This window comes from Elephantulus edwardii, unplaced genomic scaffold (genome assembly GCF_000299155.1).
Source record: "Elephantulus edwardii isolate Elephantulus edwardi_28Jun2011 unplaced genomic scaffold, EleEdw1.0 scaffold00070, whole genome shotgun sequence".
NCBI classification, from domain to species: domain Eukaryota; kingdom Metazoa; phylum Chordata; class Mammalia; order Macroscelidea; family Macroscelididae; genus Elephantulus; species Elephantulus edwardii.
In genome coordinates this window covers 2,885,628-2,911,469 of record NW_006399820.1, presented here as the reverse complement: position 1 = coordinate 2,911,469, position 25,842 = coordinate 2,885,628, and the positions used below count along the sequence as shown (strand labels likewise).

The 25,842-nt window shown below is 38.1% G+C and overlaps 3 pseudogenes; 2 read left to right on the top strand and 1 right to left on the bottom strand.

The window, feature by feature from the left end:
- The first annotated feature begins 11,830 nt into the window (after window positions 1-11,830).
- LOC102852373 lies at window positions 11,831-15,442 on the top strand (annotated as a pseudogene).
- Window positions 15,443-21,406: 5,964 nt separating this feature from the next.
- Window positions 21,407-22,077, top strand: LOC102851964 (annotated as a pseudogene).
- A 1,004-nt stretch (window positions 22,078-23,081) lies between these two features.
- Window positions 23,082-25,842, bottom strand: part of LOC102851548 — a 7,274-nt pseudogene continuing 4,513 nt past the window's right edge.

Genomic DNA, 25,842 nt, shown 5'->3' with positions numbered 1-25,842 from the left:
ACCTGTGTTCCTCTACTGTTCATACGGTTTTCAGAAACCTGCTATTTCAGAAATGAATGGCAAATCCTGCTTTTCAGTTTCACTTAATCTTGGAGCTCTCTTCAATCCTATCCCATATAGGTGACATTAAGAAATGTTCTCTATAAACTTTCATTAAAATCTCTATTAAAATTTTAAAAATACATAAAAATAGTAAGATAACTAGTAAAACCTGTATGGGGATCCAAGGGGAGAAGAAGTGGGAGCTGAGGGGTGAGGATGGGTAGGGGCAAAACCACAGAGTTGCACTGTTTTGTGGGTGAAGGGAGTGTGTGAAGGAAATGAGAAGGGTCCATCAGGGACCTGAAAAGACAGGGAAATGATGGGCAAAGCCAATAGTGATTAATTTTATAAAACATAATGCATGGGAATGATTACATAAAACACAATGTGAATGAAGAACAATATGAAACACAATGTGTCTGAGCTTTATAAGCAAATCAATATAAAATTTTAAAATTAGGGGACGGGGAAAGTGGGAAATTCCATTTTCCATCTCCTGGAAAAACGGTTATCAGTACCTGAATTGAAATTGCATTTTACTTACAGAATGATTTTGGCAGAATTGTCATTTTCATAATATCAAGCCTTCCTATCCATGAACATGATATATTCTTCCATTTACTAGGTAGTTTTTTGTTTGTTTGTTTCTTATAGTAGTATTTTGTATTTTTAAAAATTAGATTGTATTTGTTTGTATTCAGATTTGTTCCCAAGTATTTAATATTGTGGTTAGCTATATAATTGGTGCTCTTTTTCTTTCTTTCCTATGTTGTCTATGTTACTATAGAGAAATCCTATTGATCTTTTTACGTACTTCACTGAGGTCTTCTATATCCAAAAGTTTTCTTGCCTAGTCTTTAGGATTTTCTAAGTACACTATCATATCATCTTCATATAAAAATAATTTTATCTCTTCTTTGACAATCTGAATGCCACTTATTTCCTTCTCTTGGCTTATTGCTTTTATAAAATTTCCAATAGAATATTGAGTAGAATGGTGATTTTAGCCTCCTTGCTGACTGAGTGCTTATTCTTAAGAGGAATGCCTTTAATCTCTCTCCATTGAGGAGACCTCTCCAAATTACTAAGGAACAATAATGTTAGTTGTAGAGTAAGATAAGCTATTGGTTTAGAGAATATTCACTTAGCTGAGTTGAGGACATTCTCCTCTATTCCTATTTGTTAAATGTTCTTATAATGAAAGGGTGTTGGATTTAACAAAGCCTTTTCTGCATCCATTGAAATGATCACATGGCTCTTGCCCTTTATTTTATTGATGTGATGGATTACATTTATTATTTTTCTAACATTGAATCATCTTTGCATACCTTTTATGAATCCCACTTGTTCATGATCAATATTTTGATATGTGGTTGGATTCTATTGACTAGGATTTTGTTAAAGTTTTCTGTGTCTGTGTTCACAAAAAATAGTGGTCTATAGTTTTCTTTTTGGGTGGTATCTTTCCTTGGCTTTGGTATCAGGGTTGTCATGTTTGCATCATAGATTGAATCTAGATGCTTTTTTTTTTCTTTTTCTGTTGTAAAAAATAATTATGTACATTGGTGACATATCTTCTGTGAATGTTTGAGAAAATTAACTAGTAAAGCCATCTGATCTAGAGATATTTTGTTGTTAGAGACAGTTTTTCATTATCCAATTGATTTCTTGTTTTATAATGGGCCTGTTCAAGTGCTTTACGTCAGTATGCATCAGTTGGAGCAGATTGTGCACATCTAAATATGCATCCCTTTCCTCTAGGTTTTCATAGTTGCTAGAATATAGTTTTTTAATAATATGCCATTATTACTTTTTTATCTTGGTTGGTTCTGTTGTAATGTCACCCATTTATTTTCTTATTCAGGATATGTGTGTATTTTCTTTCTTTTCCTTTGTTAGCGTTGCCAATGGTTTGCTGATTTTATTGACCCTTTCAAAGATTCAACTCCTAGACTTGTTGATAGTTTCAATGGTTTTTCTGTTCAATATTTTTTCTACCCTTATCTTTATAATTTAAATTCTTTTAGAAGTTCACTTATTGACCTTTTTCTATTTATTGGAGATGTTGGGCTAAACAGTTTATTTTCTTTTTTTCTTCTCCTTTGATGTGCTTGCTTATCGCTTTGAATTGAACTCTAAGTACTGCTTTGCTTTATCACAAAGGATTTGGTAAATTGTACTTTCCTTTTTTTTGTATCAAGAAACTCTCTTGTTTAGGGTTTGTTTGTTTTTCCAATTCTTCTTTTACTCAATAGTGATCAGGCAGAGAGTTACTTAGCTTCTAAGTGCGTGGGGTGTTCATACTTTGTCCTCCTGTTGTTGAATTCTAATTTTACATTGTTGTCTAATTTAGCATTGTGGTCTAAGAAAATGTTTTGTAGCATTTAAATGTTTTTTAATTAATTGAGTCTTGCTTTGTGACCCAAATTATGTTCTATTCTGCAGAAAATTCCATGTGTACGACAGAAGAATGTATACTGAACTTTTGGTGAAAGCATTTTTAGGTATATCTAAGAGATCAAGTTGGTTAATTGTATCATTTAGTTCTGCTTTTTATTGGGTTTCTTTCTAGTAATGCTAGTTTTCATTCAGAGTGGCATAGTGAAGCCTTTTACTACTTTGTATTATTTTATTATTAGGTAATGTTGAGTCAAGTACAAGTCGTAACAATCCTATAAATGTTAGACCTGAACCCTGTTCTATCCTGTGTCAACCTCACAATCTCTGACACAGTCAAGTCTCTAGCCCATTGCTGCAGTCACTGTGTCAATCCACCTGGTTGAGAATCTTCCTCTCCTTTATTTTCCCTGCATATTTACAATTCATGATATTCTTCTGCAAGGAATTGCCTCTCCTAGCAACATGCCTAAAGTATACTAGTGAAGCTTGGCCATCGTTGCTTCTAAGGAACAATCTGGCTTCACCTTCTCCAAGACATACCTGTTTGTCCTTTTGGCAATCTATGGGATATTCAGTACTTTCCTCCAACACCACAACTCAAAGGCATCACTTTTTCTTCTGCCATTCTTATTCAATTTCCAACTCTCAGATGCATAGCAAGTGATCAAAAGGCAATGCTTTGAACCAGGCTCATCTTAGTCGACAACTAAAATCATTGCTCCTTAGTAATTTGGAGAGGTCTCTGACTGCAGACTTTCTCAGTGCAATATATTTCCTGATTTCAATAGTAGTAAATAGCACTTACTACTATTGTAGTTTTGTCTTTTTCTCTTTCAAAATCTGTTGACATTAGTTTTGTGTATTTTGCAGCTTTCTTATTTGGTGCATAAATATTTTTTATTATTCTGTCCCCTTACATTATTGACCCTTTAAGCATTACATGATGTCTTTTCTTGTTTCTTATGTTGGTTTTTACTCTGAAGTCATTTTATCAGAGATTAATGTTGCTATTCCTGCTTTTTTGTTATTGTTGCCATTTGCTTGCAATAAATCCCCACTCCCCTTTGATTTTTAGTCTACCATTATCTTCACTTCTCAAGTACGTCTCTTGAAGACAGAATATTGATGAGCTTTGGTTGGGGCTTTTTAATCCAATCTGCAACTCTTTTTCACACATTTGTGCATTTAAGCTATTTACATTCAGTGATTATTGAGGGGCAAAGCTTTATTGCTGTCTTTTTGCCCATTTCTTTTTTGTATTGTTGCTGGTTAGTTTGACTTATCCACTTTTTTTTTGCTATGTATATGTGAAGGACTTAATTTACTGTTTTGTGCAAACTTGATCTTGCTTTAACAAACTCCTTGTTGTTGTTGTTATTGATTGCCTTTGAGTCAAGCAGGACTCATTGCGACCCTATGAACAAAGGGCTTGAAGCCCCTCTACAAACTCTTGACATTTATGAAAGTTCATCAAAGTTACTTCTTTTCTGAGAATTGTCTAATCTCTCCATCATATTTGCTGTACAGTCTTGTTGGGTACAGTGTTTTTGGTTGTCAGAAAATCCTGTGTTTCTAGTGTTTTGTATATACTATCCCACTGTCTTATTGCTCACATGGTTTCTGCTGAGAAATCGGAGATTATTCATATTTGCTCTCCTTTACATATTAACTTTTCCTTTTTCTCTAGCTGTTTTTAGAATTCTCTCCTTGTCTTTGATTCTAGACAATTTCTGAGGCTTCTTCTGACATACTTTGGACATGTTGTAAGGAGGGACTGGTCCTTGGAGAAGGACATCATGCTTGGGAGGGTGGAGAGACAGCTCAGGAGGGGAAGACCCTCTATGAGGGAGATTGATTCAGTGACTGGGGTAATCGGGGTAGGTGTGTCAGAGACAGTGCGATTGGCACAGGAAGAGCAGAGTTTAGGGCTGTTGTACATGGAATCACTATGAGTCTTAAGCGACTCGACGGCACATAACGACAACAACATGTCCAAGTGTTTTTCTACTGGGGCCTATTCTTTTTGGAATTCACTTAGCATATAGTATATATTTTTTAATTTTTCATAGTATCTGGGAGTTTTCCTTTAGTAATTCTTCTTTAATTTTCTTGCTGCTTCTTTAATGGAATTTTAATTATATCCTCTTGATGAAATATCACATAATTCCCATGTTTTCTTCATTTTACTTCCTTTTCATTTCTGCTTTATGCTCTGAAAGATTAGTGCTGAGGGCTCTGTCTTCTATTTCACTGATTTCATGATCTATTTCTTCTGTTCTGTTCTTCTTTCCATCCAATCTATGGACAATTTCTGAAATGTTCTTATTCTGGATTGCTGTTTCATGTTTGGTAAGATGTCTATTACTTCATTGGCTTTATCTGCTTTGCTTTTTATGGGTTTTTAAAATTTTTGTTGTTGTTCTTCTTCCAGAGTTTGCTTGTAGCTTCCTGCAGTTCCTCATATTTTTCTTTAATCCACTGAAAAAAATCAATCATAGTTCTGAATTCCATGTCAGAGGTGTTCATCAACTTTCTCTCCACCAGGATATCCACTGACTCTCTTTTTTCATCATTTTGGAGGGTAATATCTTGTTTTGGGTTTTGGGGGTTTTTTTCCCTTCTTTTTTCTTTTTTTAATTTTTTTGGGAAAAACATATCGGGGGTACAAGGAGGTGAGGGGTGGGGGCAGAAGGGTGAGAATTGTTTTGGTTTTTTATGGGGTTGGATGCCATCTGCTTCACTTGCGACTTCATACTAGCTGTGATTTTGTAGGTTTTTCATTTTAAATCTTCCTTTTTTTCTCATGTGCATATGGTACCCAATAGGGTACTGTGTAATTATTTGTTTGTTGCCTGTGTGTGCTGTTGTTGGTTGGGGATTGGCTTGTTGTTGGTGGTTGATGTCTAATGCTGAATGGGTGGGTATGTGTTGAACTTTGCTCTTTCCATACTGCCACTCTTTGGAAAGATGGGCAGGTTGGGACTTGCTATCTCACCTTCTTGTGGAAAGTGTAGGTTACTGGGTGATCAGTGGGGTGGGCTCTGCCATCTCAATTTTCAATGGGCAGTAGAACAAGGGGATTCTAGAAGGGTGGGGCTTGTTCTCTCAACCTTGTCTTGGCTGCATGGGTCACGTGGGTCCAGAAGAGCTGTGGTTGCTACCTTAACTTCAAGTAGTCATTGGTCATGTTGATTTTGTTGGACAAGGCTTACTCCCTCACCTTCTGTTAGGCGGTATAGGTGCCAAGTGGGGCAATGGTTGCTCTCTCACCTTCCTTTTGAGAATGCAGGTGTGGGTGCTGGGGCATCCAGCAGGCTTAGGGTGGCTGTCTCACCTTCCTGTAGGAAGCATAGATCACATGAGTCCAGCAGAGCAGGGCTTGCTGTCTCAACCTCCAGTTTCTGTGGAGATTCTGGTCCTGGGGCATCCATTAGGGAGAGGGGGTGGGAATCATAGGTGGTGTTGTCTGCCTCACCATCCCATAAGAAGTGCAGCTTGGGTCATAGGGGTCCAGCAGGGCAAAGGCTGTTGTCTTTGCTTCCAGTTCAGAGAACAGGTTTGGAGTATACTACTGGATTTAGAAAAGGTCTTGGCACAGGTATGTCATTGCTAGTGCCAGGTGGATCTTGACTGAAAGCAGAGAATATCAGAAGGAAGTCTACTTGTGTTTTATTGACTATGAAAAGGTATTTGACTGTATGGATCACAAAAAATTATGGCCAACATTGAGAAGAATAGGAATCTTAGAACACTCATTGTGTTCATGGGAAACCAACACCTACACCAAGAAGCTGTTTTGCAAACAGAGCAAGGGAACATTGCATGCTTTAAAATTAGGAAATGTGTGTATCAGGGCAGGATCCTTTCTCTATACCTATTCAATCTGTATGCAGAACAACTAACATTATAATGACCATGTAAATGCAATTCAAAGCTCAGTATTTAATAGACTATGATCACTTTTATTTTCTTGAATTAACTATTAATTTCTCTGGAATGCAACATCATGTTTCTTCATTTTATTAGAGTCCATTACAAATGTTAGGAAATTATTCCCAAATTACCTGCACTCAACTCTGCTCATGTCTAAATCTTCTATAAATATAAGCTATCACATCAATTGTTCTAACAACTTTGTCTTTTTAGGCATGTTGCAAGGAGGAACCAGTCCTTAGAGGGGGGCATTATTCTTGGAAGGGTGGAGGGATAGCATAGGAGAGGACGACCCTCGATGAGATGGGTTGATCCAGTGACTGGGGTAATGGAGGCAGGTGTGTCAGAGACAATAAAGTTGGTAGAGGATAAAGCAGGGTTCAGAGCTGTTGTAGGGTCACTATGTACGCAGGCAACTCAACAGCATATAACAACACCAACAACATAATAAGACATCTATCTCACAACCTTTAATCCTGCAACATATACTTATATGACTGGCCTTGTGTCTCCTAAGAAAGGTTGATGCTCTGGATAACAGAACAGGAAAGGAAAGGAGAGGAGAGGAGAGGAGAGGAGAGGAGAGGAAAGGAGAGGAAAGAAAAAAAGGTGAAACACTTGAGATCTGAGAAAGAGGGAAGACAGCACACAGGAGAGACAAAGAATGCCCAGCATGAGGTAAAGTGTTATATGATGTTGATTTGAATATTCAAGGTGTCAATTTAAAAATTAATCAACTTTTAAAATAATTTTTCACCTTATGCCGTGTTTACAGAATTCTTCACTACAAAATGGTAGCAATTTTATGTGTATATTTCACATACGTACAGAAAAAGACAGATGGGTCTGAAAGCCAAGGAAAAGAAAAAGAATTACATTTTGGACAGAGGGGAATAATTGATGAATAGTAAGAAATTCTAATTTGGTACAATTCTAAACATTGAAGATCTTTTGTCATAATTTCAAAAACATCTGTAAGATTCACAAGGCATTTGATATTTGATGTACTAAGAAATAAAAATTTCCCTACGATTAAGTAAAAACTTATTTTTTTCTAAGATTAAAAATACAGTAAACATTAATTGCCACAATGAAATCTACAAACTGACACAGGATTTGCTCTGTTTTGGAACATTTGTAATCTTGAGGTGATAAACCACATTTTAGTTTTATCTGTATACTCGACATTAAAAAGTTAGCAGTTAAGCTTTCATGAATACTCCGTGTTTAAAAAGTATATTTAAAAACAAAAAGACAAGTCCATGATTTTTCATTAAAGAGACTTTTAATGTATTTCAATTTATAAAGCACAGAGCATTCTTTGGGGGAGAGATTGAAATTCTGAGCACACTAGATAAGATATTGAATAATCTGGCAATTATGGGAGCTACTAGCCAAGTTGGCTATTAATTTATTAAAGGGAAAAAAAAGTAAGCTGTTCAGACACACTATTCCAATTTCATAAGTTAAATAGTCACTAGGACACATGTAGTTACTATTTTTCACAGAAGAGAAACTATTCTTCCAACAGAGAAAGTTCTCCTGACAGAACTGACCCATCTATAATGAAGCAGGTCTTATTATTTGTCACACAGATTTCATCAGACTTCCAGTTGCCTTGGATACTGTAAAACATTAAGTTATTGTAAAACTAAAATACATCAAGAGTGAATGTCTACTTGGTAGTTTCAGGAACTAATGTTCTCAATTTCAAAAGGATAGCCTTGACCTCAGGTTTCTAACTGAGTATACTCTCCAGTTTGAATTTCCAAGGAATAAAACTCTTCTGGAGGAGCTCATGATAAGAGGCCTAAGCTAAGCTTTGGAAGGAAAAGGAGGATTCTGGAGTGAAGAGAGACAAATACATTGGACCACTTAGAGGACAGAACAGCAGGTCTCTAAGTGAGACCTGTGGAATTCCTGGAGTAACTGAAATCCTTCTACAGGTTCCATGAAATCTAAACAATATTCATGTTGTTGTGTACCACTGAGTCAGAGCTGACTCTCCAGTAGCAGGTTTTCAGAGGAAGTTAATTGCATGGGAGACAATTGCCCATCCTTCTTCCACAGAGCTAGTGGACTCGAACCGTGTGACTTAATAGATTGCAGTGAAGTTTCTTGCCACTAGACTACCATAGCTCCCTCACAATATTCATATTATTACACTATTGGTCTTTCTTAATCTTCTGATATTTTTACAGAGGATAATCAGCTTGGAATTTAGCAAGAATCAAGATTTTTTTCATCAAATTGAAATAGTAACTGTACTTCACTGTTACCTACTTGCACAAAAAACAAATAATAAAACCCCAAAATTCAAAAGTGGCTTAACTTAAAAGATTTGATGCTTAAAGTATTAATAATTGTTGTTAGCTGCCATTGAGTTGAGTACCACTCATAGTGACCCTCTGAACAAGAGATCTAAACCCTGTCCTAGTGTGTGCCATCATCACACCTCCTGATACATTAGAACCCACTGCAGAAGTCACCCTGTCAAGCCACCTGGTCAAGGCTCTTTCTCTCCTTAGCAACATGCTTGAAGTATGTGAGGGGAAGCCTTACCATCTTTGCCGCCAAAGAACACTCTGGCAGCACCCTCTCCAAGATTGATTTATTTATTCTTTTGGCAGTTTATAGGATGTTCAACACTACATCACATCTGAAAGGCACAAATTTTTCTGTAATCTTTGTTTGCAGTTGTCAGAACAGAGCAAGAAAACACTGCATGGTTCAAAATTGGGAAGGGTGTACAACAGGGATGTGTTCTATCGCCATACCTTTTCAACTTATATGCAGACCAGATTATCCGGGAGGCTGGGCTGTATGAGGCTAAGTGTGGCAAGGGGATTGGAGGAAGATACGTCAACAATTTGTGTTATGCAGATGACACAACTCTGCTTGCTGAAACTGAGGAGGACCTGAAGTGCTTGCTGCAGAAGGTCAAGGACTGAAGCCTTAAATAAGGATTGAGGCTCAATATCAAGAAAACAACAAATTTCACCACTGAGCCAATTGGCAGCATCAGGATGGATGGTGAAGAGATTGAAACTGTTCACAGCTTTAGTTTGCTTGGCTCTACAGTCATCACTCTTGGCACCAGCAGCCAGGAAATTAAAAGATGCATTGCAATAGGAAAGTCTGCTATTAGGGACCTCCCCAAACTACTGAAGAGAAATGGTGTCACTCTGGAGACTAAGGTGCACCTGACACAGGTCATGGTCTTTGTAATCATATGCTATGTGGCAGAGAACTGAACAATGGGCAAAGGAGGATAGGAGGAGAATTGATGCCTGTGAGCTGTGGCATTGGAGAAGAGTATTGAATATACCCTGGACTGCTAAGGAAATGGACAAGTTTATCCTAGAGAGTGTTAAACCAGGCTGTTCCTTGGAGACAAAGATTCTGAAGTTTGGTCTGACATACTTTGGGCATGTTGCAAGGAGGGACCAGTCCTTGGAGAGGGACGTCATGCTTGGGAGGGTGAAGGGACAGTGTAAGAGAGGAAGACTCCCTATGAGATGGATTGATTCAGTGACTGGGATCATTGGCATGGGTGTGTCAGAGACAGTGAGGAGCAGGGTTTAAGGCTGTTGTACATAGGGTTGCTATGGGTCGAAGGCGATTTGATGGCACATAACAACAGATCTCAAATACAGAAAGGCTATTTTTATTAAATCACCATCCTTGAATGCATATCATTTAATAGATTCTGTGATTAAATTGTTGTTAGGTGCCACTGAGTTGAGAATGATTCATAGTTATACTATGAAAACAAATCTGAACACTGTCCTATCCCGTGACAACTTCACAATCTCTGACACTTTTAAACCCATTGCAATAGTCACCAAGTCAACCTCCCTTAAATAATATACATATTAAAAGGTCTTCCTTATATGTGTATGCACAATATCCTATTACTCAATGTACTTCAGGATAGAACTTGAAATTACCTTTTTGACGATGAATGCAATACAATTCTTACTCTGCTTTTCATTCCTGGCATGGTGTACCATGTGCTTGTCTGGTTCAAAATGGCCAAAGCCAGCCTATCTCATCCCACTAATGTCTACAATGTCAGTGTTCATGTGTTCTGTTTTATTTTTCATAACTTCTAGTTTTCCAACATTCATATTCCACACATTCCATGTTGCAAATGTTAATGGATATAATGAAGTAGGAAGCATATATACAGCACTACTCCAGCACAACAAAGCACGATGTTTGTTTTTTAAAAAAAGAAATTGTGTAAGATTAATTGTTGTGTTGTTATGTGCTGTCGAGTCACTTGCAACTCTTAACAAACCTATGTACAATAGCCCTGAAACCTGCTTTATCCTGTGCCAACCTTATTGTCACTGACACATTTATTATCCCCATTACCCAGTCACTGAATCAATCCACCTCATTGAGGATCTTTCTTTCTACACTGTCCCTATACCCTGCCAAGCATCATGTCAGTCTCCAAGGACTGGTCCCTCCTTGCAACATGCTCATAGTATGTCAGACAAAGACTCAGAATCCTTGCCTCCAGGGAGCAGCCTGGCTTCACCCTCTCCAGAGAGAGACTTTGTTCTTCTGACAGTCTATGATTTCTTCAGTACTCTTCTCCAGCACCATAGCACAAAGGCATCAACTCTCTTCCTATCATCCCTTGTCACTGTCCTGCTTTCTGAGGCATAGCAAGTAATAGGGCAGACTATGGCCTGGACCAGGCACACCTTAGTCTCCAGGCTGAAGTCCTTGCTCTTCAGTAATCTGGAGATGTCCCTGACAGTAGACTTTCCCAATGCAATTCATGTTTTGATTTCCTGGCTGCTGGTAGCAGGAATGGTGTTTGTGAAGCCAAGTGAACTAAAGCTGTTAACAATCTCAATCTCTTCACCATCTAGCTAAGGCTGCCAATGAGCCCAGTATTAAGAATCTTTGTTTTCTTGATGTTGAGCTTCAATCCACATTAAAGGTTGCAGTCCTTGACCTTCTGCAGCAAGTCCTTCAGGTCCTTATCAGTTTCAGCAAGCAGGCTTGTGTCATCTGCGTATCACAGATTGTTGATGAGTCTTCCTCCTGTACAGGAAGGAATTGGCTGATGAAGAATTTCATCAAACAAAGTATGAATAAGATTAGCTAGTTTAATTCTTTAATGAAATATCATTTTACTGGGTATTTAACACTTTGAAAATGAAATTAACAATTAGTGAGTGATTTCAAGAAAACCAACAGTCAGTACTGTTGCCAATGATAAAGTGTAACCTCTTGAGAGATTGGTATAAAAGAAAACTTGTATCTTCTGCAAGTTCAATAGCTTTCTAAAATTTATGAACTTTTCTTATTAGATAGTGGCAATACTACCAAATGTGACTTTTTGATATATTATAATGAAATACGTTAACATTGGAAGATTTGCTACCATGAACTACTCATTTGTGCTCTCATATAAAGTCTAACTTAGTTGTTGATGGCTACTATTCGTCGCAAGATAGAAAGCTGTCGATTTTTCTCCCAAGAAGCTGTTCATGAATGGAATCGACAGAAAAGCCCAGCCTTTGGTTAGCAGTGCCGTCCTCTATAGACTAAGTCACCTTCAGTTAAAGTTACACTTCAGTATACATTAAAAGTCTGTCTTTTTAAGTGGAATATCTTTTTTTTCCTGGTAGAATACTTGCTATTTGGAGGCTGAAAATGAACAGCTAGTAATAAGTCAGTTATTTCAAGAAAATAAAGAATCAGTTCCACACTTCAGTGATTTAGACCCTCCCAGAAGAGCTATGGGTGAGCATTAACATTACTGGTAAGTATATTCATTTTCTCCTGGACACAGAGCCTACTTGTTGGTCCTAAAAGCCTTCTGAGGTCCCAACTCTTCTCACTATTTCTTAGTTGTTGGAATGGATGGAAAACCTCATAAGCAGTTCCTTACTTTACCTCTACCTTGCATTTGAACTTACAAGTTATAAAACAACCCAGTGGTAGATGGAATTTGCTCCAGGACTTAAGAACCATAAATGACATAGCTGAGCCTCTACATCTTGTGGTTCCTAACCTCTACACTATAATAGACAAAGTGCTAGTCTATAGGTCTTTTATCGTAAGAACCACCTTCCCTCTGTAACTTGATTTGTGCCACTATTAGAACCTCTACTCGGAATATTATTGCTTTTTAATTTTTGACTCATGTACTTTTAACTTGTTAGTTAAATTTGTGTCTTCTAGGCTGCAACACTTCCATGATACATCTTCAAGGATATGAACATGTACGGCTAAGCACAATTGATAACAGTGAATCTAAATTCCAAAATCAATCTCCATAATAGTCTATGTGTTTCCTACTGCCAAAGGGGCCCTTTAGAGTAGTGAGAGAAGATCTTCACCCTAAAACCTACAGCGTCCCTTTTCAGCAGGAAGTAGCTAAGAGAATGAGCCATCCCCTTTTCCTTATAAATCTGGGTGCAGTCTCTCTCAGGGAGAAGAGATAGGGAATGGCAAAGGGCACACTGACAAAGGAGATTAATCAGAACTGGCTTTGACAAGCACTGTGGCAATTGGACAATTAAAACAGACATTTGGGCGGGGGCGAAGAAGAACGAACTGGGGAGGAGGGTAGAGAACACAGTGCAACAATGAATGAATGAAAACCAAAATCTCTGTAAATGTTCACTAAAACTAATAAAATTTAATAATAATTAAAAAAATGAATCAGTTCCCTTCAGTGAAGTAATGTATTACTCAAAACAAGAATAAAAACATCATGCATAATAAAGAAAAGTCTTTCAATATGAAAAAATATCTATGAATTTTACATTGTATATATTAGTGACTGGGATAATTGGGATGGGAATGTTGGAGACAGTGCGATTGGCACAGGACAGAGCGGAGTTTAGGGCTGTTGTACATAGGGTTGCTATGAGTCGCAGGCAACTCGACGGCACATAACAACAACAACAATAACATATATTAGTGAAAGACTCCTTTAATATAAAAAAATAATTCTGGATTTCACTAAACAGAAGGTATAATATTCAATAATAGGGCTTATGATTGTAATTAAACTTTATAAAACTATTACTTTTGAAGTTGAAGTGGAGTACCAAATGTGAGCATTCAAAGTTATTTTGAAAACTATTAAAATGTGTTTCTCTTTTCCAATTTTTTATTTGATTGAGACTATGTAGTTTTTTGGTACACACTTCAACCAATAACAAAATGAAACAAGAGTGGAGGTAGAAGCAGATGTGAAATTCCAGAAGTCTATGCAAAGATCATGAAGCGTCATCTCACATGCTTTGGGCATGTTGCTAGAAGAGATTATTTCTTGGAGAGGGACATCATACTTGGCAAGGTGGAGGGATGAAGAAAAGGAGGAAGACCCTCAGACAATGGACTCAGGCTTGTCTGAGATTGGAAGGATGACACAGGTGAGGACTGGGTTCAGACTGGTTATTCATGTTGTTGTTGTTATGTGCCATTGAGTCATTTGTGACTCATAGCGACACTATGTACAACAGCCCTAAACCCTGTTCTATCCTGTGCCAATTGCACTGACTCTGACACACCCATACTGATTACCCCAGTTACTGAATCAATCCACCTCATAGAGGGTCTTCCCCTCTTATGCCATTCCTCCACCCTCCCAAACATGATGTCCCTCTCCAAGGACCTCTCCCTCCTTACAACATGTCCAATGTATGTCAAACGAAGCCCCAGAATCATTGCCTCCAAGGAGCAACCTGCTTTAACCCTCTCCTGGATAAATCTGTTTGTTTTCTTGGCAGTCCATGGTACATTCAATACTCTTCTCCAGCACCACAGCTCAAAGGCATCAATTCTCCTTCTATTCTCCCTGGTCATTGTCCAACTCTATCATGCATAACAAGTGATTGCAAAGACCATAGCACTTTAGTCTCCAGAGTGTCACCATTGCTCTTCAGTACCCTGGAGAGGTCCCTAACAGCCTACTTTCCCATCACAATACATTTTTTGACTTCCTGGCTACTGGTGCCAAGAGGAGAGTAGGTATGAAAAATGGTTTTGTTTCTCCCACTATCCTTTTCGTAATCCTATTTATTTGTACAGAGAAATTTCACAGATTTTCCTATTTTTATCTTCTACTTAGCCACTTTGTTGAATCATTCTATTGGTTGTGTAGGGTTGGGCAGGTATTAATTACTTATGGTTCTTACTTCTTTTCTGGTGTACTTGTGTACTGTTTTAAATTTAAACTCTGGCTACTTCTAAGCTGTGTCTCAAAGATTTAGCTATATTAGGTTTTCATTTTGATTCATTTCTATGAATTTTCTATTTAATTTAAAATTTTCTTCTAGTACATGCTATTTTTTGAAGCAAGTCATTCTTCAGTTTTCCTTTAGTTGATTATTTCACTAGTTCTTCCTGTTACTGTTCTAATTTCATATAATTTTGATCTGAAGAGATGCTTTGTAATATTTTGACATTTTTTATCAATTCCCCAGCAACTGCTGCTGGAGAGGCCTGCCTACCCATTTTCCTGTCCCCCTGTGTTTTCACAGTGCAGCCCGCTTCTGCAAAATGATTCAATCAAAGGGAACATGTCTTTATTGAATTATGTGTTAAAGACAGTAAAGATGTTAATGTAAATTTTCAGAAATCAAAACTTAACCTTCACTTGCCTTGGAGGAAGTGATCATTTTAAACATGTAAATGAAATTTATCTTTTTCATTGTATTGATCCAAATGGTTCCAATCATAAAGAATGGGCAGACCCCTCTTACGTTGTTTACAAAAAGGTGAATCTGTTCAGTCATGGTCAAGGTTAACAAAAGAAAGAGTAAAGTGCAATTGGCTTAGTATGAACTTCAGTAATAGGAAAAACTGGGAGGATGATTCAGATGAAGACATGCCAAATTTTGACCATTTCTCTGAGATGATGAACAATATGTGTGGCAATGAGGATGTAGATTTGTGAGACGTAGACGGAGCAGATGATGACTCACAAGACAGTGATAATGAAAATAGAAAATGGCAGGTCTGGCATAAGGGATATTTTCATCACCAGGATTTAAGAAAGAAAAATAACTTCTACAAGATTTCATAATTGAAAGAATTCCTGAATTGTTAGCTCTAAAAACAGATTTTGTATTTGTCTTCTCTAACCCATTTTTCAAACTTTGTTTTTTAAAAGGCTTTACTTAGGGTTGATCTATACCATTGTATAGGGGCAATTTTAAGTCAGCTAAGGCAGTAACCTTATGCATGAAAATTTCCCAGACTTAACAGAGCGGGTGAGGTCTTAAGCAATTGATTCGGCAGATGTAATAGTTAATACACATGGATCCTGATGTGATAGGAAACTCTCAGCCTAGAGAAAGATAACTAAATTTTAGACTTTAGAACTTAGGCTCAAAGTGGTTGAAACAAATTAACTGGCAATATTAATTGATAATCTGCTGTTTCTAAGGTGTAGCTTCAGGATTGTTGCACTAATGTTTTATTTTTCAACAATTTTATTTCACATTATTGTATGTAAGCAATCGCTTGTCAGTGTTCCAAATAATCTTAGCTAAAAATAGTGAATGCCTTTAGTTTAGATGGTTTTGAAGTCTGTACATTTGGTTTTGTTTGATTCTTAAGCTTTTACATATCTTATCATGGGGACGAATTAAGGCTGTACATTGATGCTTGAGATTCTTGTATATTTAGACCAAATTTTTATTTTCACTGTCAGTATGGCACATGAGTGAAACAATGTTAATACACTATTAGATTTTTTTTTTATATTCAGCTTATCCTAGGGCTTAAATCCTAAATTGGTGTTCATGACAATGGAGATTTTTTTCTTAAATAATATCTAGATTCTTTCTTATAAACTGTAGGGAAGGCTTCTTGGTTGTCCTTCAAATGTCTAGTTTACTGTAATTTTATGTATTGTTGCCATTTACTGGAATGGACTTTATATTTTTGAGGAAGAATTTGAGAGTATTCCAGTTTGAAAAGAAAGGAATTATTGTCATGTAAAAGGAGATTTTTCAAAGTGGATGTAAAGAGAAATTGTAGATGCATTTTGCAGCAGTTAAAAAAGGGTTATGATTTGACCATAATAAAACTAAATGTGTTGTTATCCTTAAAAAAATATTTTGATGTTTTTAAAATTTATTTAGGTTTACTTCAGGATAATAACTCTTGTTAGTAAACTATTTTTAGTATAATCACAGAGTTATGCAGCTGTCACCATAATTAATTTGAAACATTTTAATACCTTTGCCCCATAAATAATATCCCCTATTATTAATATCCATTAAAGGTCATTTCCTTTTAAGTCCGGTACTCCACAACTCTTTCTCTGTCTGCTAATGTGCCTCTTCTTGGCATTTGATATAGATGGAAGCAATGTGTGCACTCTTTGTGACCAGAAGCTTTCATTTAAGATGTGTTTACAAGGATCTTCCATGTTGCATCATTGTATCAGTGCTTTATTTTTTCTCAGAGTTGGATGAACTCCACTGCATATTACACTTTGTTTATGTATTCAGTTATTAGTGGGCAGTTGGCTTGTTTGATGTTTTTTATGATTATCAAGAATGCTTCCATACTGTATCTAATGTCTTTAATAATATATGTTTTCAATTTTGAAATATTTCATGAAACCAACTAGGCTATTTTTCTTTTCTTTGTGATTTTGGGGAAAGTTTACAAAGAAAATCGGTTTCCATTCTACCATTGATGTAAAATACCTCCACCTGAAGCATTTGCTGCAGAAGTTCAAGGACTGCACCTCTCAATATGGGTTGAAGCTCAACATCTAGAAAACAAAGATTCTCACCACTGGGCCAATTAGCAGTATCATGATTAACAATGAAGAGATGGAGATTGTTAATACCTTTAGTTTGCTTGTCTCCACAATCAACACTTTTTGCTACCAGGAGCCAGGAAATCCAGAGGCATTTCGTTGAGAAAATCTGCTGTCAAGGGCCTCTCCTGAGTATTAAAGAGCAATTATATCAATCTAGAGACTAAACTGTGCCTGATCCTGGTCATGGTATTCACAAAGTATGTGCCATGCATCAGAAGACTGGACAATGACTAGGGATGATAGAAGGAGAATTGATGTCTTTGAGCTGTGGTGCTGGAGACGAGTATTGAATATATCATGGACTGCCAGGAGAACCAACAGTTTCATCATGGAGAGGGTGAAACCAGGCTGCTTTTTGGAGGCAAGGATTCTGAAGCTTCATCTGACATACTTTGGACATGTTGCAAGGAGGGATAGGTCCTTGGAAAGGAACATTATGCTTGGGAGGGTAGAGGAACAGCACAGGATGGGAGGACCCTGGCTAAGATAGATTCACTCAGTGACTAAGGTAATGGTGGTAAATGTGTCAGAGTAAAGTTGGTTCAGGACGGAGCAGAGTTTAGAGCAGTTGTGCATAGGGTCACTATGAGTTGCATGCCAATTGGCAGCCCATAACAACATCAACACAATGTAATCACACCTTTCCCTACAGCTCTCACTTTATGAATTGTTCTATCCTAACTGTTACTTTTCTCTGGGCTTTATTTGTTGGCATTTTTCATTTTTCTTTGATGCTGGGAATATCTTTCTTGTGGTGTTCACCTTATAGGCCTGTTTATTATTTGGCTGAACCCTGAGTCACAGGGGTGAGTTTTGTTTCAGGTTCAAAGGATGACTAAGGGCCATAGCCTCAGGAGTTCACCTGTCTCTCTGTTGGAACAGCAACCTGGAACTAGGTTATTTTTCATTTCCATTTTCAGCAGGAAACTTGGTTTCATCGTCTAGATATAGGATGCATAATGTCTAACCTAGAATCATAATCATTAGTCCTTGGCATGGATCTTGTAGAAACTGATAATATGGATATTCTTCTCAAAAAAAATTGTACAAATACAAACTAAGAATATAGAAATCTCATTGGCATCAATTTGGAACTGATTCATAGCTGACCCTCCAATGGGTTTTTTAGGAGATTTACATTTTATGGAAGGAGATTGATCATATTTTCTTGAGGTACAAATATATTAAAACAAAAAAGTAACAAAATTTTAATGCATATATAGATACTCTGAAGTTTTATCAACCTGGAGTTTTATTAATGTTAAAAGAGACAGAGGAGATGAAGATATTTTGAGTCATCATTCCAAAATATCATTCCCATATTTGTACTAACAGAAGTAGACAAAGCTGGGCCTTGGAATAAATTGTTAAAAGAATACTTGGAAAGTTGTTAGTTATTAGTACCTAAAATATTCCAGATAAAAATCTAGTGTCAGACCACTAGTCTAGCAATTAACTTGTCATTGAAGTTGTCAAGGATTTTATTTCAATTAAGTGCACACTCAATGTACATGGTAGCAGCAGACAAGAAATGAAAAGATGTATTGCATTTGGGAAATTTGCTTTCAACGACCACTTTAATGCACTAAAGAGCAAAGATGTCAGTTTTAGGTACACTGAGCACCTGACTTCTTGCTTATTTGGAGGTTGGGTAATAAGTAAGGAACACTGAGTAAGTGTTGAAAGCCAAATTTTAAACCAAATGTTAAACCAATTGCTGAACCAAAGGCTTAAGCAGAAATGGAAGGATGCCCAAATACAAGCTGGAATTCCTCTTGATACATATCAAAAGGAATGAGTGCTCTTAGAGATAAAAAGCCACCAGCCTCTCCCAACCCTCACCCCTGAAGAGGAAGTAGTAAGAGCTTGTGCTTGTAAACCATTTTCCCCCTGAGATAAGCATAAGGTTGTCAACAGAGAAAAATATAGCTTTATTAGGAAAGAATTTTCTTTGTGATTTACTTCCTGGAAATTCTCAGTAAAATTTACAGAGATGCTTGGCTCTGGGCTGCAGTCTTCAATGTGTTCATAACCTGCCTTAATCTTCCCTGTTCTTCTCATCTAACTTTCTCTATGTACCAGTGGACAACAACTAAGAATTGATGTCTTTGTATTATGGCTTCCCAAGGAGTATTGAATATACCATGGACTGGAAAAAGAACACTTAAATTTGTCTTGGACAAAGTTAAACTAGGATGCTCCTCAGAGGCAAGAATAATTTAACTTTATCTCAAAAATATTCTGAGTATTTTATCAGAATGTGCCTCTGTTTTGAAAAGACATCATGCTGGTATAAGTAGAAGTTTAGAAATTAGAAGATTCTCAGTAAGAAGATTGGCACAGCGATGACAAAAATAAGTTTTGGAGTTATAGATCAGGAAGTTGGCAAAGGATAGAGCAAGGTTTGAGCTGTATGCTTGTGGAGGGATTAGAGTAATAATTAACTTAATAACACTTCACTGCAAGGAGCAGCATTTATTCTCCTTAAGCATGTTAATTGTCTTCCTACCTTAAGAGTGTTTTACTTTTTAAAAAGCTTGGTAGAAAGAAGAAAACACTTCTACTTATAAAAGGGAAAATCTTATAAAGCAAGTAAGGAGTTGCTTACTTATATGTGTTTCAGTATTATGAAGCAAGAAAAAAGGTTGGATATTTGAAAAAAGGAAAGAAAGCTGAATCAGCAGAATGAAAACGACAAGTTATCCTTGTCTTAGGTGTTTAGGAGAACCTGGGGAATAATGGTTGTCTTGTAACAAAGTAAGGGTCTTTCTAAGTACAGTGTATTAGGTGTTTGGCTGGTAACAACAATTATAACAATAAAAATCCCATTATTCAAATCCACTAGCCACTCTCTGAGTGAAATCTGTCTTTTCTGTAATGGGTTAAATCTTTTCTGTAATGAATCAAGGCTTGGAAATCCTGTGTGCAGGTCTACCTTGTTTTGTACTGTCGCTATATCAAAATGGAATATAAAAGCAATAGTTTGGAAGTGTAGGAGAGGCTCTGTGTGTCCATGGCAAAATAGTCTCCATCTTCCCAGACCTTGTAGGTTCTCCACAGAAACCAAAAGTTATGATTTTAGTGTGTAATTCCCCAACTTTCACTATTGACAAATAACATTCTAGGGTAGAGATTATGTATTATACGGGGGTGGGAGAATAGAGGTGTGTTTACTAAATTGAGCCTTGTGAGCCAGTTTGTGGTGAAGTGACGGGCTGCATAGAGACTAAAGATAAATCCCTGATGATACCCCAACTGTCTTGGGGAAAGAATCCTATGGCAGACTTAGACAGAAAGGCCAGAGTAGTAGAAAGATAAGTGTCCTCTCAGATTTTGAGTTAAGATAATGTTTAAAAAAAAAAAAAGGAAGGTGTAATCAGCCATATCATAAATTGCACATAAGAACTGAAAAATGTGTACTGATTTAGCAACGTGGTCATTGACCATGCGAGGTTGCCTCCTCCCTCATCCAGTTCATTCCCTGATGCCCACCATCTATACAGGACAGTATGCAATTTCATGAAAGAATGATCATGGGCTAATGGATAGCATCGAACAACTACTAGTGTATGATCTCTTTATTATCATTCCACAAGTCCAAATCTGAGATAGAACTAGGCCTATAATACTAAGGGCCTGGGTGGGGTGGGGAGATTAAAAGAGAAATTTAAGTTGAATCACTATTTTATTTCACTTCTCCAAAAATGCTTAAGGAAAAGATGAAAAGACTGATCCACAGGCCAGAAAGAGGACAGGTATGGATGACTCTAAAAATTCTTTTCTCATTAGCAGAGATTACTGTGTGAAAGACTTTCCCTGGGTCTTGTGGGAACAATGATAGGCAACCTGACTTCTGCAGCTGTCAGACCCCAGTGACCCTCAGGAAGATTAAGACCAGAATTCATATACAAGAACAGGTATAATTCTCTACAAGAACCAAATACATAAAAGAATCCCATAAATAATTATGAACAGGTACATGATTTAGGCCTGAGACCAGGCTGACCCTGCTGCATAAATCCTTGCTGTCTACAGCTCTAGGCAAGGCCCAGGGAAAGTCCGAGTCTATGCAGACACAAATCTTAGTGGGACAAGGTTCGAATTAAAGGACAAGATGATCCAGACAAATGATCCCATCAAAAGGCAGTCTTCGGAGGACGGGCGGGGACTCGAGCCTGGGCGGCTGGGGCGGTGCACAGGAACACACACATGGGTGGCTCCAGGCCGCGCAGCTCAAGGCTGTTTCCTCCGAGTGTCCACGCCACCCATGGCCGAGGTGAGACCAATGCGGAGGCGGCCGAGGGCACGGCTTGAAAGGCCCTGGAGACTCCGGGCTGGAGTGTCCCAGAGGGCACAGGTCCCCAGCCCGGAAGTTAAGAGATCCGTCACTAAGGTCCGTCCAAGTGGGTCAGCACGGCCTTGGAATCAATAGACTGGGACTCAGTCATTCAGACTGGCTTTACAAAGCTCCATAGCTACATCGAAGGCAAAAACATGAAAGAGATGAAAATAAAGATGACAGCTCCTGTGACAAGCTACCTGCAGGCAGGCTCAGGCCCATTCAGTGAGTCAACCATTACTATCTCCCTGTACATCCCCTCCGAACAGCAATGTGATCCGCCGAAGCCTGCGGAGTCAGATGTCTTTATTGAAGACAAGCTGAGATGACTGTGTTTGTGGGGTCTTCCAATGGCTTTTCCAGTGCCCAAAAGAATCAAGAACAGCTTTTGACATTAGCAAACATTCTGAGGGAAGAAGGAAAAGTTTTTGATGAAAAAGTTTACTACACTACAAACTACAATAGTCCTTTTAAATTGCTTAATAGAAATAATGAAGTGTGGTTGATTCAGAAAAGCAAACCCTCCAAAGAAAATGAATGAGCGATTAAAGACGGTTCTGTTGCCAGGGAAAAAGTTCTGTTTCATAGAGACACCAACCCTGCCTGTAAGTCATGTGCGTGTCTTCTACCTGAGAACACTATGAATTGAGCTTATTTCAATGTGCCTTTTTAAAGCTTGGAGCTTCGGTTAGATATACAGATATGCTACAGGGGACACTATAGTACACTTACTATAAGTATGTTTTGGGTCATCCTTATGAAGATGCAGAGAAACATTACATTGCTTCCTCCCTTCTTCATCACAGCTCGGTCAGTTGTTTTTTTGTGGGTTTGTTTGTATTTTTTTCATTTGGGCTTGTATCAGTTGGATATTGATTACCTCCCTCAGTGCCTAGCAATAAAAATTTTGAAGATTAAAAAAAGGCAGTCTTCAGTACTGAAAGAACACAGACCCCAGCCATATTCAGCCTCCTCATGCCCTCAAATGTAATAGACACAGCAGACATATGGATTCACATATTTTAATTTACTTCCTCTCTTAAATTTTCATATTACAGTTGTAAACCATAAAATTCTAATCTTGGCAAAAATTTTAATAAAAAATTATTGTTTAGATTCTCATTTTTAATAGAGAAATGAAAAAACATAGCACCAAGTAATAGTAAATTACAATTTCAGGAAAGCAGATATTCCTATCTCACCTTTCCGAGGAGTGGCACAGGTTAGCATGGGCAGGGTGTTTTCGTGGGAAGAGTGGATTAGTTCCACCATATCTACATATTTTGTTATGAATGATGCCATATTTAGAAACCAGCTGTAGAAAGAGATTCAGAATTTCTTGAATCATAAAAAGGTTGTGTAGAAATGTTGGGTTCCTTGGGGTTTCATGGCAGCGTTTCATGGCAGCATTTCACGGCAGGGTTTCATGCTACGAAAGAATAGAATCATGAACAAATGGAGATCAGTTAATACAAGTGTTGGCATTCTGAACAGCACAACACAACCTCACAATATTAAAAAACATGAATCCGCAAAACATAGTCATCACTCCTCTGTCTCAACTCCCCTCCTACACACCAGATCCCACTGGGTGTCACTTTTCCTAACTGAGAGAGATTCACCAGAGTGCTGAGAATCATCACTGCCTGGAGAAGAACAAAAACAGCATCAGGTCAGAGACCACAGAATAGATAATTGGAGTGAGGTGACATCTCTCTTGGCTCCTGTCTACAGTCTCACAATACATATCAACCTCCCTCCTTTGATACTTACTGGATGCTTGAGCATAGTGCCCACCTTTTCCACCTGTGGGAAGGAAGCATTTTCTGAGAGACTGGGGGAAAGTAGCACCGCAAAGTTCTAACAATGCTGGGTAGTCCTGGGCTTTGGGGAAGTTTCCAGAATGATGACTACAGAGCAGGTTAGGATAGGTAAGCACAGGAAGAATGTGAAAGGACTGTCTCAATCATCTATCAGTCTGTACTCAGAAGGGAATCAGGTCTCCATTATCATTCTCTTTCATTTTTACATGTAAGTTACAAACGATTAATTGTTAGCACACAGGACCCCAGATTGGGTGAGCACATTAATGGATGGTGCTTCTCATTTGAAGACAGGAGTTGGGAAATATCCTTCTTGAGATTTGAACCCCCCACCATGGGACATGAAAACTTAAATGTCATCGTGATCCATACCTGCACCCTTTCTTCTCCAGATCACAACTCCAATCACACCTCCAAGGACCACAACTCCAAGGATAATCAGGCCAATGATAAGTCCCATGTTGTAGGAGTTGGGCTGAGAAGATGGTTCTGGGAAGAAATGGCAGGTGAGGAGCTCTGACATCTGTAGTGGGCTTCAACTTTCCCTAAGGAAAATCTTCATCTCCATTCCCTTCCTTACCCCATCTCAGTGTGAGGGGCTCTGGCAGACCCTCATGCTGCACACGACATGTGTATCTTTGCTCCTCTCCAGAGGACACCACCATGGCTGCCCACTTCTGGAAGCCTCCAACTCCTGTAGGTCTGGTCTCCACAAGCTCCATGTCCTGGGTCTGGTCCTCCCCATCCTTCTGCCAGGTCAAGGTGATCTCAGCTGGGTAGAAGTCTCGGGCCCAGCACCTCAGGGTGACCTCACTTGCAGATACAGGGTGGCGAGTCACGTGTGTCTTTGGGGGGTCTGGGAGAATGAGTCAGAACTTTCAGAAACTCTATGTTACCTCCTATGATCTGTCTGAGAAAGGCTCCCATGATCATCCTTAGAAGGGCCAGGATAATTGGAGTGGGAGAGAGAATGAAAAATCCAAAAATGAGCCTAGCTACGGATCTGGGATTGTCTCTTATTCTTTGAAAAGGTCTAGAAAGCAGGACCACAGCAGTTCAGAATAGGAAGTTCCAGGATCAGGAGACCAGAGGTCTTTGTAGTTCTCAGTTGGATGGAAACTAAGAAACTCAGAAATCTTGAATCAAACTCTCAACTCATTGGGTGTTGACTAGTGAGCAAGGTTTAAGAGTGAAAATGAGGGGAGCTCTGGTGGCTTAGTGGCAAGGACCTGCAACTACAATACCAGAGGCACACAGTTCAAATCCACCAGATGCTCTGCCGGGGAAGGAGGGACAATCTCCTCCTGTACCAGTCAGATCTGATTTGATGGTACACTCACACAAAAATTAAAAAAAAAAAAAGTAAAGATTTTAATTGAAATGTGAGAAAATGAGTCTTTAAAAAAAAAGAGTGAAAATGATTCCCAAGGTCACTTTCTCGATCAAAGGGAAGTGGTCATCACTGAGAAATACAGCCGCTCCTTTCTCCAGAGGGAGGAAAATGGGCATTCACCTCCTGGCCATTCATTGCCTATGGAAACCTGCAGGAGGGTCAGCTATGTGCAGGTTCCTATTTGGACCATAAATTATAACAATTCTCTCCAGAGAAAGTATATCTTTTCAGTCTCTGGGGGAGAACAGGATTTGAAAACCTGGGTTAAGTACTCACTCTCTATAGCAATAAAAAGAGAAATGATAATTTTAAAATTAAAAAACCCAAAAAACAAACAAACAAAAAAACCAAAGAAAACCCCAAATCCACTGTCTTCTTTGTTAGTCTGGGCAAAGAGGGCCAAAGAGAAGAATGAAGAATTCAGAACTCAACAACACCAAAAAGAACTCAACACAATGATAGCAATAAAACAATAGTCACACTGAACGTGAATGGTTTAAATGCACCACTGAAGAGAAAGAGAGGAGCAGATTCAATAAAAAACCAAAATCCATCAATATGTTGTCTACAAGAGACACACCTGAAAAAAATGAAGATAAAGGCAGGCTAAAAATAAAAGGGTGGGGGAAAATATACCAAGCAAATGGCAATCAGAAAAAAGCAGGAGTAGCCATATTAATCTCTGATAAAATAAATATCAGTGGAAAAACCATCACAGAGGACAAGGAAGGTCACTACATAATGCTGAAAGGGTCAATAGAACAAGAGGACATAACAAGAATAAATATCTATGCACCAAATGAAAGACCAGCAAAATACATAAAACAAACATTAACAAAACTGAAAAAGGAAATAGACAACAGTACTATAGTGCTGGGAGACTTCAATACACCCCTCTTAAGAAAAGACAGAACTACCAGAAAAAAACTCAACAGAGATACTGAAAAATTAAATCACGCAATAAACCAACTTGACCTCATAGATATCTATAGACTAATGCACCCCAAAAAAGCACAGTATACCTTCTTCTCCAAAGTGCATGGAACATTCTCTAGAATAGATCACATTCTAGGTCACAAGGCAAGCATCA